General features: G+C 51.5%; 1 long non-coding RNA gene across 1 annotated transcript; it reads left to right on the forward strand.

Moving 5' to 3' along the window:
- Positions 1-7713: 7713 nt before the first annotated feature.
- Positions 7714-10321, forward strand: LOC311440779. Its single transcript, XR_014695576.1, has 2 exons — positions 7714-7891; positions 9207-10321. It is a non-coding gene; the product is annotated as an uncharacterized lncRNA (long non-coding RNA).
- The last annotated feature ends 2749 nt before the right edge of the window (positions 10322-13070 follow it).

The raw sequence follows: 13070 nt of genomic DNA on the forward strand, positions 1-13070 counted from the left end.
TGTTCAGGCAGAGAAAAATTTCACTGCTGTGACCTGGGGGAGAAGCAACGGAGGTGTTGAGGGCCTGCAGGTCGCAGGCACATTGCAGGGCACAGGCAACACATGCACACACCCCGGCTCACCCCACTCGTGCACATACACGCGGGTGTGATTGCACACGCACACACACACACCCCCGTGAGGTTTCATTTATCACCATTTGACCGTGCCTCTCCCCTCCCACGCAGCGGCACCTCGGGCGGATCGTGGTGACAACGTGATCACGCCGAGTTTCGACCTTTGGCTTTTTCACCTTTCCTTCCCCAAATCTGGGCCGTGCCCAGTTGCTTTTGCGTCAATGATGCGTAACGTTCAGAAACGCTCACGCTTCTCTCAAGCTTATCGTTATTACAAAGACATCCCGAGGGTATTACTTACACGTCACGAAGCAACAGCCCTTTAAACTCATATTAGTGGCGGATCTGGCTACTTAATCTCTTCCTTAAAAGTAAAAGTTCCCAATGATACGGAAAGGAAGAGGCTCAGGAGTGTGAGCGAGGCAGCGGGTTCGTCTGATGTCTTTTATCTGCCGCAGACAAGCCGAGCCTGGAAATATTTATTGGTTCAGTCCTTCAGCAACATGGTATTAATTGCCTCCGAGTGTTTTGATAGGTAGTTAGCACAAGGGTATTAATGAAAATAGCACCACTTCATTTTAAAATTAACTACTTGGCCATTCAGCAACATGAGCTGATAAATTATGGCAATAAATTCGCGACTGAGATTTATGCAATGGCACCGCGCGCTCCCACGGCGCGGGGGGCCGGGGCCCTCGTCGCCCCCACGCCTCCATGCAGCTTTGTGGGTGCCTTAAATCCCTGCAGACGCTCGGGCCCAGGAGTTTCACGACCTCTTGGGTCAGTTCTGGTGCTCTTTAAAACCGATGGTGCTGGGGGGAGCTGCACCGGAGCCCCCGGCAGAGCAGGGAGCACCGCAGGTTTGATTACACAAGGTCCCCGACCTGCCCACACCACAGCACCTGAATAAATCCTCCCCTGCTCCCCAACACCTTGAAAACAGGGAGCTGGGTGCTGCTGCTGCAGCCCAGCAAGATCTGTTGTTGTTGTTGTTGTTGGCTGGTGAATGGCCTCGCACTTGCCAACGCCGGACCAGCGTCTGCTGATTCCCATCCCTCTCTTCCCTTCTGAGAGTCAGAAGCAAACCAGGGCTGTGATCGAGGTCGAACCCAGGCCCACCCCTTTCTCTGGGATATTTCCCAACATTTTCGTTCACTCAGGTGGGGTTTTTCTCCATCCTGGCTCCCAGAGGACAGAGGATGTGCCTGGTTTGGGGCTGCACACGGCCGTCGATGAACAAACCAAGAGCAAACCCGCTCTGCCCGCAGCACCTGCGGAACCGAAGCAGCCCCGGCCCCGGCACAAACCCTGCTCGCCCAGGACATAAAGCCTCTCGTGAGTGCTGTCCATAACCCGCCTTTTTTGACAAAGAAATATTAATCTGTGAAAAATGAATGGCAACTCCCTGCCTTAGGCAGTGAAGAAATTGGAAAATGTTCCTATAAATGTGATTCATATGACATAATACCTGCCCGCATATTGCATTATCCAAACCTATTAGAATGGAGATGCAGCCAACTATTTTGTTATATGGGGCTTAATCTTTTTCCCCATTGTTCATTATTACCCTACAGAAATTTCATAACCTGGTGTCTTTTTTTTTTTTTTTTTTTTACCTCTTGCTTGTTTTGGCTTTTCCCTTGTGCCATCCCAGTGGGTTGAAATGGGTGCAAAACACCCCAAAAAGTGCCCAACGTCTGCGTGCTGTGGGCAGAGGGCACAAACCTGCTGGGGGTGTCAGCAGCGGGGTGCTGAACGGGGACATGGGGGGGTCTCAGGGTGGCACCCCCAGCTCTGGAGCAGCCGAGTGGGCAGCAGGATGGGGACACTGAGGGTCCCCCCGATGTCACCGCTCTTTAGACAAACGCGAGAGATTCCCTCTCCTTCCAAAAAGGTGCATTTTGTTACTGGGCGGGAGATGCACCCGTTTCGTAGAAAATTCAGCTAAATGTTGCATTTATTTATAAACGTGACAAATTTAATAGGGTAGGAAAGGTATTTGAATTATTGATTGTTAAATATTTAAGCCCCGAGTACCCATCCATCAGCATGTGTGAGAAAGCTCGGGACAGATTTATGATGTTGGAGTTTTCCTGGTTAGCTGGCACTTGGCATTTCTATTAATTATAGCCCACACACTCGTTTTTTTGTATGTGCGTGTGTTTTTATTTTTTTTATTATTTTTTTTCCCTGGGATTTGTTAGAAGTATTTATAAAAGATGTCCCTATTATACCATTTAAATATTGTTTGTGCAACTGGAACATGTTTTCTATCGGGGATTAATACACTGTTTGATTTAGGAGAAAATTAAATTAGAAGGTGTAAGTCTCAGGAGACGAGTGCTTTATTTGAAAAGGGTTTCCACCACTGGAAAGCACAAAGTTTTTCTTTTACATATAAATATTTTGCTCCCAGTGTCCCCTGTGTGCGGGTGGGAAGGAAGCAGAGGACTCGGCCCCTGTTTCTCTGCAGCTTGGTGCTGGGGCAGGTGGGAGGCTTTTGGCAAAGGCTGCTTTGACCTTAAATCACTCAGAGTCTAAAAAGTGCCTCAGTTTTGCCAAGCACGGTGCCAAAACTCCTGTTGCAGTGTGAGTAAAAGCTCCTGGTTCCCAACCTGGGGGTGAAGCCTCTGTCACCACACAGGGACGGGGCACCAGGAGCTGGCACCTCCTGTGCCCAGCTGTGGCCCGGCAGGGAAGTGCTGATGATGTTTGTCCTCGTTCATTCCCAAACTAATGCAGGAGGGGATTTATTTTGTCCTGTCCCATGCTTGGGCACAGTCCTCCCTGCTTGCTTTGCTCCTAAGTGCACGCTTGGCTTGGAGTCGGTCCTTTCCTTCCTGGGGCCACAGAGGCTTTGGGGAGGAAAAGGCTCAGGTTTGGCCACGGGGGCGAGGCTATGCCTCGGTCCCCAGCTGGACCCTGCACACCATCCAACAAGTGTCCCAAAGTCCTCCTCGTACCAGGACTTCGTCTTCACTCTGTAACCACACTGATGTCGGGGAGGGGGCAGGATGCATGGCGTGATGTTTGTGATGTTCATTAATAACCCCCCAGCAGCCCCCGGTACTTCCCTGGGCGGGGGAAGGATGCGAATTGCCCACGTCGCGGCCCCAGCGCCACGGAAGGGTTGGTGCAATGGGAGGAAACCACCGAGGAGCAGCGGGTCAATAATGCACCTCCTAAAAACCAGCTCCCTGAGTGTGTATCGCTATGATAGATTGTAATTGCTCAAGAAGAGCCATTACGGCCTGTTAGGTCAATACTCTGCATTTCCAAAGTGCTTTAATTAATACATATTTACATCAGGTAATAGCAGGGATTTCTCTGAGCCGTGGTATGAGGCCAAGAGAGGCTCCTAACTTTCACAATTTGGGGGGGGTGAGCATGATTTAGTCTCTCTGTGCTTTGTTGCAAATTACAGAAATGCGTCTGGTGTCACGAGCAGCAGGAAAATCTCCATCCTCCTCCAGGCGGCCCTGCACTTTGGGCACGGGCACGGGGGCACGCAGGGAGCAACCCCCAGCACTTTGCCAGCCGCAGCCCCTCGTCCTTCCCCTTGCTGTTCGGGGCCATAAATAAGGTACCGGCAGATATATTGCTGCTGCTGTTACTTGCACGGGCAGGCGCCATCAGGAGAAAGGCTGCGGGCACTGGGGAGGTGAGCTCCCGGCTCCACCACGTTCCTGGGCCCCACCACGCAGCAAAGCCCTCGTTTTGCTGGGTTTTCACCCGTTTCCTTGCCCTGGGAGAGTGCAGCCCTCCAGGAGGGGCCAAGGCTGAGTTTGAGGCTCTCAGCCCACACCAGGCATGCAGGTGAGCGCTGGGGCCGCCTGGTGCCCCAGGTAACACCAAAACACAAACAGGGCAAGGTTATTGATTTTTTTCTCCTCCTTCTTTCCCCGAGACCACAAATTAGAAACGGCGCTGCTAAAACTCACTGGCCTCTCCGCAAATTTTAATTAAAGCATAAATAAATCATTTTGGGCGCTGCACTTGCCTATAAACAATGAGGGAGATGGCACCCTTACAACTGCTTGTCAACATTTGGTGACTAATGAGTCACTGTGAAAATACAATCTGAAGCGACCGAATTGAAACCAGACCCCGGCGCTAACGAACGGCACATGCCCGCCCGCCGCAGCACGGCGGCCGAGGGCCCCCAAACCGCCCCTGGGGGCGGGGGGTGCTCAGCCGCGCAGCCCCGGCCTTTATTGAATAAAGCGCAGCGCTGTAATGCGATATTGCAGCTGCAGCCTTTTTGCCACGTTGTGGAGTAATGTTTTCCCCTGTCCTTGCAGCAAACAATAACCATATGCCGCGTGTGTTACCAAATGTTTATTTTATTTCTTCGTCAGGATGCGAGGCGGGCTCTGGAGAAGGGCTCGCGCTGTTCCAAGTGGTTTCCAGCCGGCCCTGCAGGGATGGCGGCATCCCACACCGCGCCTCACTGCGCGGCCCTGCATGGCCCTGGCCGCTGACCTGAAGGGTGTCCCCACGTAGCTTATCACCCCACACACCATATCGCACCCCCCCCCAACAACATATTACACCCCACACACCATATCACACCTCATCACACCGCACCATGCCATGCCACACCGGCCTGCAGCAACACGGCCTCAGATGTCCTCCCACAGGCCATAAGTCGCGCTCGCACCATGCAGCTTCCACCACAGCCTTCGGTTTGCCAAGACACCAAACTGGTTTGGTTTTCTCCACCAAACATGTAAAGCAGGCCTAATTTTCAAGGTTTTTATCCCCCACGAGGGACCAAGAGGCTTTACCCAGGCAAGGGCTGAACGCCCCACACACAGCCCTACATTTCTCCCATACACTCAAAGTGCCACACTTGCTGCGGCCCTCTGACCTGCGGCACCCCACAAGCTGCAGCCGAGTGCCTCCACACTGTCTTGCTCCTAAAACACCCCAGACCAATGCCATTTCCACCCCAGAGCCCTGATGAGCCCACCCAACCCCACGACGCTTTGCTCTTCATCTTAATTAATAAGTAAAATGTTCAGGATCCTGTGGGCATAGCGGTCATTCAGCCCCGAAGAGCTCAGGCATAGGCAAGTGGCTACTCTTCCCTCACACCCCTGTCATTCAGCTGGAACAGCAGCAGCAGATGGACAGACGGACAGACAGACAGGAAGTCTGCATCCAGCACGTCCAATAGATGCCAATATCCACAGCCCGATTCCCAGCGGGTCTCCTCTGGGGGTCAGAGCCCAGCCCCTGGTGCCATGGCAATGGGAATTAGGCCCACTCAGCTCGCCTTTTTTTCATTATTATCCCCTTGAACGCAGGCTCGTGAAAAGAAAGAAAAATATTATGTTCCGTGTGTCGCTTCTGCGAGTCAGAAACCAATCTTGACAGGGGAAAAAAAGAAGGGGGAAAAAAAAAAAGGAAAAAAATCCAAAAGCTCCCAACTGCAGCACATGCTCATGGAAACAAGATGTGGAGCACATGAGGCTGTCCCAGGGAGAAAGTTTTCTAAAAATAACATATGCAGATTATGTACATAAAATGTCATGAAATATCAGCACATAAAAACGTGTGGTAGTTCAGGCTGTTGCAATTACAGCTAAAATGTGCCAGATGAACGACACGCAGCATTTGGTGCTGTCTGCAGCGAAAGCCAGGCACGGGGCCAGCGGCCGCGGGTGCTCAGCCCCACGGCACCGCCACGCCACGACCCACAGGTCGCCCAGCCCGCCCCAAAGCCGCCGCCGAACGTTTCCTAGCTGCCCGTTTTCATAAAACATCCATCTCTGGATTTCATTTCTGGGCCTCCTTTGCTCCTCGTTGGGTGACGGCTCTCAGCCTTGTCATCAGGAACACAGCAGGGAAGGGGGGTCCCTGGCCGCGTAGCTGTGTGTACACACGAACAGGATTTGGGTCACGATTTGTCCTCACGCAGTGGTGATCAGAAAGTCGTGCAACTGTGATGGGGAAGTGCCTCGCACACAAGGGGAGCCCCACACACCCCTAGGGCCACCCCTTTCCCCTGGACTTTGTGCTTGCTGTGGGACGCTCCCAACAGAGCAGTGCAAATGGAACCATGCCAGCTCTTTGGCTTCACTAAACCACATTTCTCAGGTAATGTCGCTGCTTAGGGCAGGGCAAATTTCACCTCAGCGGGCCCAGGCTGGATTTTGGGCAGCACCAGGCACAGGCAGCTGCAGGGACCAGCCCCACCAGCAGCTCTGAGGCCTGCAGTGCTGTGCTGAGGGGCCCTACCTCATGCAGGGCGATACTCTGTTAGGTTGCACTTTTTAATCGTTTTTCTAGCAAATAGGGGTTTTGTCCGTCGAGTCGGCCAGAATTAAATTACTTCGCAAGAGATTTCTTTTCTTTTCCCCCAAGGATACTTTTTATTTCGTGCTGCAAAACGCACGCTGCTGGCGGCTCGCGGGGAGAACAAGGCCTTTTGTATCGAAGTCCAGAAAAGCAACATGATTCATTGCTTTCTCATTATTTTGTCCTCTTGCTGGATATTGCTGGGAAATTCCACCCCCCACCCCTCTCACCCCCCCTTTCTTTCTTTCTTTCTTTCCAGCCCGTTTGAAAAGCAGCTGATGGAAGGAGAGGAATATTCATCTCCCCGCTTCGCTCACGTGGCCGGCGGAGCCTCGGCAAACTTCGATGGCCGGCGTCCCGGCGCCGAGCAGCCCGAAAGCTCGCGCCCTCGGCTCTCCTCGAGAGCCTTTCTGCGCCGCGGCTCGTTCCCCTGCAGTGCGGGGAAGGCTGTCTGCGGGAGTGAATTGTGTACTGCGGCAGACGGGGCTCTTTTTATTTCCATTGATTTCCGGTTAATCGCTTTTGCCCTCCCGAGCTGACGCGCCGGCTCGCACGCCGCGCTGCACCGCGGCCGCTGGGGCTGGGGGGAGGCAGTGGGATCCCCATGGGGGCTGGTGGAAGCCCAGAGACCATGGGGAGTTTTGGGGCTGCAGGTGTCCGCTTGGGAAATGAGCCACAGCACAGTGCACGTTCATGGGGAAAACTTCTGCCAGCCCTGGTGGGTGCTGAGCAGCCTCAGTTTCTCCAGGAAAGGAAATGGGTTGATTTTCCTCATTGCTAAAGGACAGGAGGGACAACAACAAAATCTCACATAACTCTTCCTGAGGGTCCCCTCCTGCCTCAGCACCATGGTCCTGAGCCCTCCCAAGCACTGCCTGCCCCAAGGAAAAGCCATTCTCCCAGCATTTTCCCATCTGGGATGCTTCCCTGCTTCACCTCGGTTCACTGCACCCCCTCCTTTACAGCCTCACCATTGGTTTTGGGGAGGATTTTCTCATTTTTAAATAAAATTTAAGCACCACGTGGGAGTAGGCAGAGTGTTTTTGTTTTCTTTCCCAAGGGGGTTTGGAAGGGGGGGCAGGTGCTTGGTCTGCACCCACACCCCTGTCCTGTCGTGGCGTCAGGCCCCTGCGATGCTCTCCTCCATGCCGCTGCCTCACGAAACTGGGCCTTCTGTCTCAGCACGAGACGTGGTGAATGGCAAAATTCAGCATGACGATGTTCATGGGGAGGAGGCACACAGTCCTGCTGAGTGGAAAAGAGGAACGAGCTGAGGTGGTTGTTGTCTGACATAACGGAGGAGAAAATGGCCGGGGGCCGCGTGGGGTGGAAAGCTCTCCTCCCAGCACGGACAGGATCCGCACAGGGAACGTCCCACCAGAGCAGCTGTGGAAGGCTGGAAAATGAAAGCTCTTGGAGCCAAGAGGCAGAGGAAGAAGCAGATAAAATACACTTCTGAAAAGGATTCTGAGGTGATACTAGTGAATTTTAATGCACAGGACTGGCTGCACTCCCTCTGTGGCAGGACGCAGCCCAGCCACGGCTCAGCCGAATGCCTGTGGTGGGGCTGAGGGAAGGGAAGGGAAGGGAAGGGAAGGGAAGGGAAGGGAAGGGAAGGGAAGGGAAGGGAAGGGAAGGGAAGGGAAGGGAAGGGAAGGGAAGGGAAGGGAAGGGAAGGGAAGGGAAGGGAAGGGAAGGGAAGGGAAGGGAAGGGAAGGGAAGGGAAGGGAAGGGAAGGGAAGGGAAGGGAAGGGAAGGGAAGGGAAGGGAAGGGAAGGGAAGGGAAGGGAAGGGAAGGGAAGGGAAGGGAAGGGAAGGGAAGGGAAGGGAAGGGAAGGGAAGGGAAGGGAGCAGTTCAGCACTGTGCTCCTACACCCGTCTCAGAGAATTTCAACCCCTGCACACTGAGGCAGACAGCAGAGGGACGGCTGGCCCACGACGTGGAGGTGCCTTGTCAGAAGAAACTGCTGGAGAAGGGAATGTAAAGGCTGCCAGGTCACCGCGCTGGCAGAGGGTTTTGCTGGGCTGGGCTCGGTTTGCTCACACCACGAGGGCCGGCGTGGACGTAGGAGTCTGAACAGCGCTGGTGGGAGCGGCAGCGCAGGCCACCCCCAGCGCTCCCTCAAAGTCAGCTTCTTAAAACAAACACCGCCCTGGGACAGCAGCTGCTGGAGATAACCAGCGGGTTTGGGTGCTGGAGGCGTTTGGCCTTCATGTTTTTCTCCCTCCAGGCACAAAATGCGCCGTTATCTTCCGTCCAGCACACACACCCTGCGCTGTGGTGCCGTGGGCATAATGGCTTCTGAGCATAGCCTCAGTTTTGTTCACCTCGGAGAAAGTCATTGGTCAAATTTAATCCAAACAGGGATCAATTAGAAAAGGTTGTGACAGACAGTTAAAGTCACCAGCAACTCCTATAAATTGTGGGTAGAATTTCCTCCTTTGCCGTATACCGGTTTAATGTAGGAAATGGCTCATTTGCAAGCTAAAGGTTTAATTAGGAGAAAAAAAAAGGTCAGCAGAGATCAGATGTGAATTGCAAAGTGCCAAAGAAGTTTACTGCAGCATCATATTTATTGAGAGGCATGCTATAGATCTGCTCCCTCTCTGCCCAGAATGCTAATAGCATCCCTTTGAATTCTTAATATCAACAGAAAAATCATCGATGATACATGGGATGCTTTAAAACTATTTGGCACCCGCTTTCCCTTTATGATAATCAGAGGGCTCTTCTAAGACCTGGAGACTCCTTTACCCATCTTGTTAATTGTGGATCGGTCTTTCCAGGTCAGGTTTCCACAACGTGACACCTTTCAGCTCGCTGTTTCCTCTCCCATCCATCGCAATATGAGCTTTGCACAGGATATTTATTGCTCCTACCGATCGGGGACACAGTCACGAAAGCAGTGTAAATTGTGCCAGAAATACCAGTGTGATGAAAATTCATGGGGATTCTTCCTCACCTCACTGTATTCCGAGTGGTTCTTGGGGGTGTATGAGCTGCAGAAATAACGAGTTCTGTAAAAGCTCTCTCCAAAGCCCCAGCAGCAGTAAAAGTGTGAATGCAGGAGGGCTTGGCCGGGGGGGAGGCAGCACGAGCCTCCTCCAGCCACCTTTTAGGCCAGCAGCAGGTGAGCAGAGCTGTGGCTGGCCCTGTGGAATCACACCTGGCACACCGCTGCTTCAGCAGACAGAGGAGAAGCGCCAGCGTCTCACCCTGAAACCTGAGGAGCTGCCCCCCAGCCACCACACCTTCGGGGATACTCCCACCGGTGGGGATTCATTTTGGTGCTGCAGCAACTTCCCTCCTTCTGGGACCTTGCCAGCAGGCACAGGTGCTGTTTCCAGACCAGTCTGCGCTGCAGCTGGGGCTGGGCGGCTTCCACGCCGCGAGGCCGGGGCTGAGCGGGGCTCTGAGCGTGCGGCATCACCACCGAGCGCAATGAACACTGCAAAGGTGCAGAGACTGCGAGCAAGGTGGAGTGAAATCAAAATGGCAGCTGGACCTGGCCAGGAGAACAACAGCAATTTTTACAGTCACTTCCATTTGTTCCAGTATCACTCAACCCAAACCCAGTTTGATTTGATGCCGCGATTTTGCTTTAAGCAGCGCTGTGTGAGACAGGACAGAGAGCAGAGCAGATTGCAAACCGATGTCAGTAATTTCAGCGGGCAATGCTAATTCCCAGCACCTGAGACTCAAGTCCTCCGTGCAGCGTTGATAGCACTGATTTCAATACTTTCAATAAAGGAAACTTTCTGAACAGCAGGCTGAGGACAGAGGAGGCTCTTCACTCTTGCAGAGGGTCGGGAACACAGCAATTATCGGCTGGCAGTTCCAGCCGCCTGGTAAAGTATGAAGAGTAAAATAAACACGTTGTGGCTCTAAGCTGAGAACAGAAGAGCTGTAATTGTTTTGAAGTTTGACTACTGCCCTGTCTCACCGCACGGGGGGAATGACGCAGACCTTGGCGCATCTCGCTTACGACAAAGGCACGTGGTGCTTCATGATTCCAGCACGCGTAAGATTCAGGTGTGATCCACGTAAAGCATCAGCCATTTCCCCTCGATCCCACCCAAAAGCAGCACTACCTTGGGCGAACCCCACTGCTGTTCCAGAGCTGGCTTCTGTGAACGTCTGAAGAGGCGCAAGAGCCTTGCTCGTCTTTGCTGGGTGCGCAGAGGCAATTCGGCAGCTCCGACAGCCACATCGTGCCTGGTATCATCCAAGCTGACTCGATAGAGATGTCAGGTTTGAAAAGATAGCAGAAGTCTGCCTTGCAATTTAATTGGCTTACACTTCTGTATATCCTATTTTAAAAGTAAGGCCTTTAAAATGCGATTTGGACGAGAAACTTGTGCAGGGCTTTACCCTGGGCAGTCTCACAGACCTCTCAGCAACAAAAACAGAACGGCTCTTAATACGAGCTGCATATACGGTTGGATTTATGGACTATTCATTATTTTAATAGCACTTATTGACTTAGGGTCAAATATCTTTTTCCAACATTTTTTTTATTTAAGGAAAGAGCCCGTATGTCACAATCTCATGCCTCATCTAATTGGATAAGTGTTTCCTTTGTCCTTGAAACCGAAAAGTAGAATGCGTATCCAGGAGCTACAGAATGAAAAAGCATCTGCCTTTGGTATTTGGCATGCCTCAATTAAAAAACCCGCTGCCTGTGCTATAATTTTTTGAATTCTGACCAGCGCACTTCTGCTCAGATTCAAACAGACAGTTCTGAAGGTCAAGCTTGGGGTATTTAAAACCAAATCCTTTGGAACAATGCTTAGAACATTAATGTTTTACATACAACAGAAAAGAGGCCCGGAACTAGCAGAGCTAAGCTTGTGGTCATGCTGAAATCCAGGGACCGATTCACATGCTCGCTCGTCTTGGAGCGTTTCTGCAGGCTCCTGCTGGACTGCAGTTTAAGTCCGTCTGCACGACGTGGCTCCCCTCCCTCCCATTCCCACGAAGCCAGTGCTCAATATGCACCAAACACTTCCATCTTTAAAAAATAATTGAAAAGGTGCACCCTGAAGTTCACTGGATCGATCCCTCTGAATTATTTTATTTAGAAGACACTTCATTGTGTCAAAGATTTAATGGAGAGGTTACGATGCCCAGCCTTCGGAATGTCAATGCATTAAACTGGAGCGGTGCAGGGAATGTTAAAATCCCCCTAACGTATGCCCAAGCAAAACTGTCAGATTTTTGAAATATGAAAATTCTTACGCGGTTTAGATAAGACCCAGACTGCTGAGGAAAAGGAATATAGCGGCCAGAATCCTTCTGTGTGTGTCTTACAAGAACAGGGGTGAAATTGAGCAGCCTCTCTCCAGGCTCCTTTGCCTTTCCCTTACATCCCTTCGAGTGCTCACTTCCCTGCCTGTGCCTTCGGAAACGCATGTGTTTTTACACCAGCACTGCTTCCCGGCATACGTGATTAAATACCTTCCCCTGTTATTTATTGGCTATTAAACACCATATCTTTGGCATGTACCTTCACCAGACAAAGATCTTCGCTATCAAATGCAGACCTCAGCATGTCTTAGGCCAGAGCAGTTTACTGCAATGGTCTCTGCGTGGGGCTGCAGCTGAGAGCACTGAGAAGGCTCCAGCACTGCAGAGCAGGGCTTGCTGCTTAGTAAGCGGCACCGCCGGTGTCTGAGAATTACCCGGCTTTGCCACATTTTACATTTCTTGGTACATGTGATAAGGCCGTAATACAGAAGATGTCCAACGGGTTTTTATTTCTCTCCTTGGGGAACGTCTCTCTTCGGTGCTGCCGGAACGACTGCGATCCACCAAAGTACTTCGAGGCTGTAAAGTTTCAAGTGAAACGGAAGGGCGGGGGAAGGAATGACAAGTCCTTTTTACTGAAATTCTCTCCCCAAATGGATTTGGCAGAGCCCAGCTCTGCTGATCTTAAAGCAAGGTTTATCATTTGTGCAGGCTGCTGCCTGAAGGGGGAACAGATCTTTGAAGTTTCTGAATGATGGAAGGGGTCTCCCCCCGCTCTCGCTCACACACATTTTTAAAGGGCGGAGACTGGGAGATGCTCAACTGCCCTGAGTCAGGAAATTACACGACAAATTAAACAATTATGTGTTTTAGTGCCGAGCGTCTATTTCGACACTCGGCGCCAAACATGCATTTAACATGAGTTCCACGGGCATCGACAGCTCCCCGTTACCTGTAGCTCTGCGTTGCGTGGTTTTCCTGCACGTTGGGAGCCCCCCCACCACCGCATCTACACCTTGGAGAGATTTCTTTATCATTTATTACACAAGGCACTGCCTGGACACTGTTGGAGTGACAAGGACTATTTCCTTAATTACTGTACATTGATAATAGCATTTACTCTGGCAGCTCCAGTGCTATTCAATCAAGCAAGATTCAATACAAAAAAGCTGATTTGCCAAAAAAGAGATTAGCATAAGTGCCTACAGTCACATTCTATTTTTGAAGGTAAAGCTACTGTGTCTGTGAGCTTGCTTGTGGGAACTTTATAAAGAGAGATTAATCTAGTTTATCTCCTTCAAAAGATATTTGGGGAAATGACAGAGTCAGTGTTTAGGTTCGTGATAACGTTTTTTTATAAACATGTAAAATAAAGGGCTGCACAGAAAGTGCTTATCAGGAGC

Source organism: Aythya ferina (genome assembly GCF_964211825.1).
Source record: "Aythya ferina genome assembly, chromosome: 8".
NCBI classification, from domain to species: domain Eukaryota; kingdom Metazoa; phylum Chordata; class Aves; order Anseriformes; family Anatidae; genus Aythya; species Aythya ferina.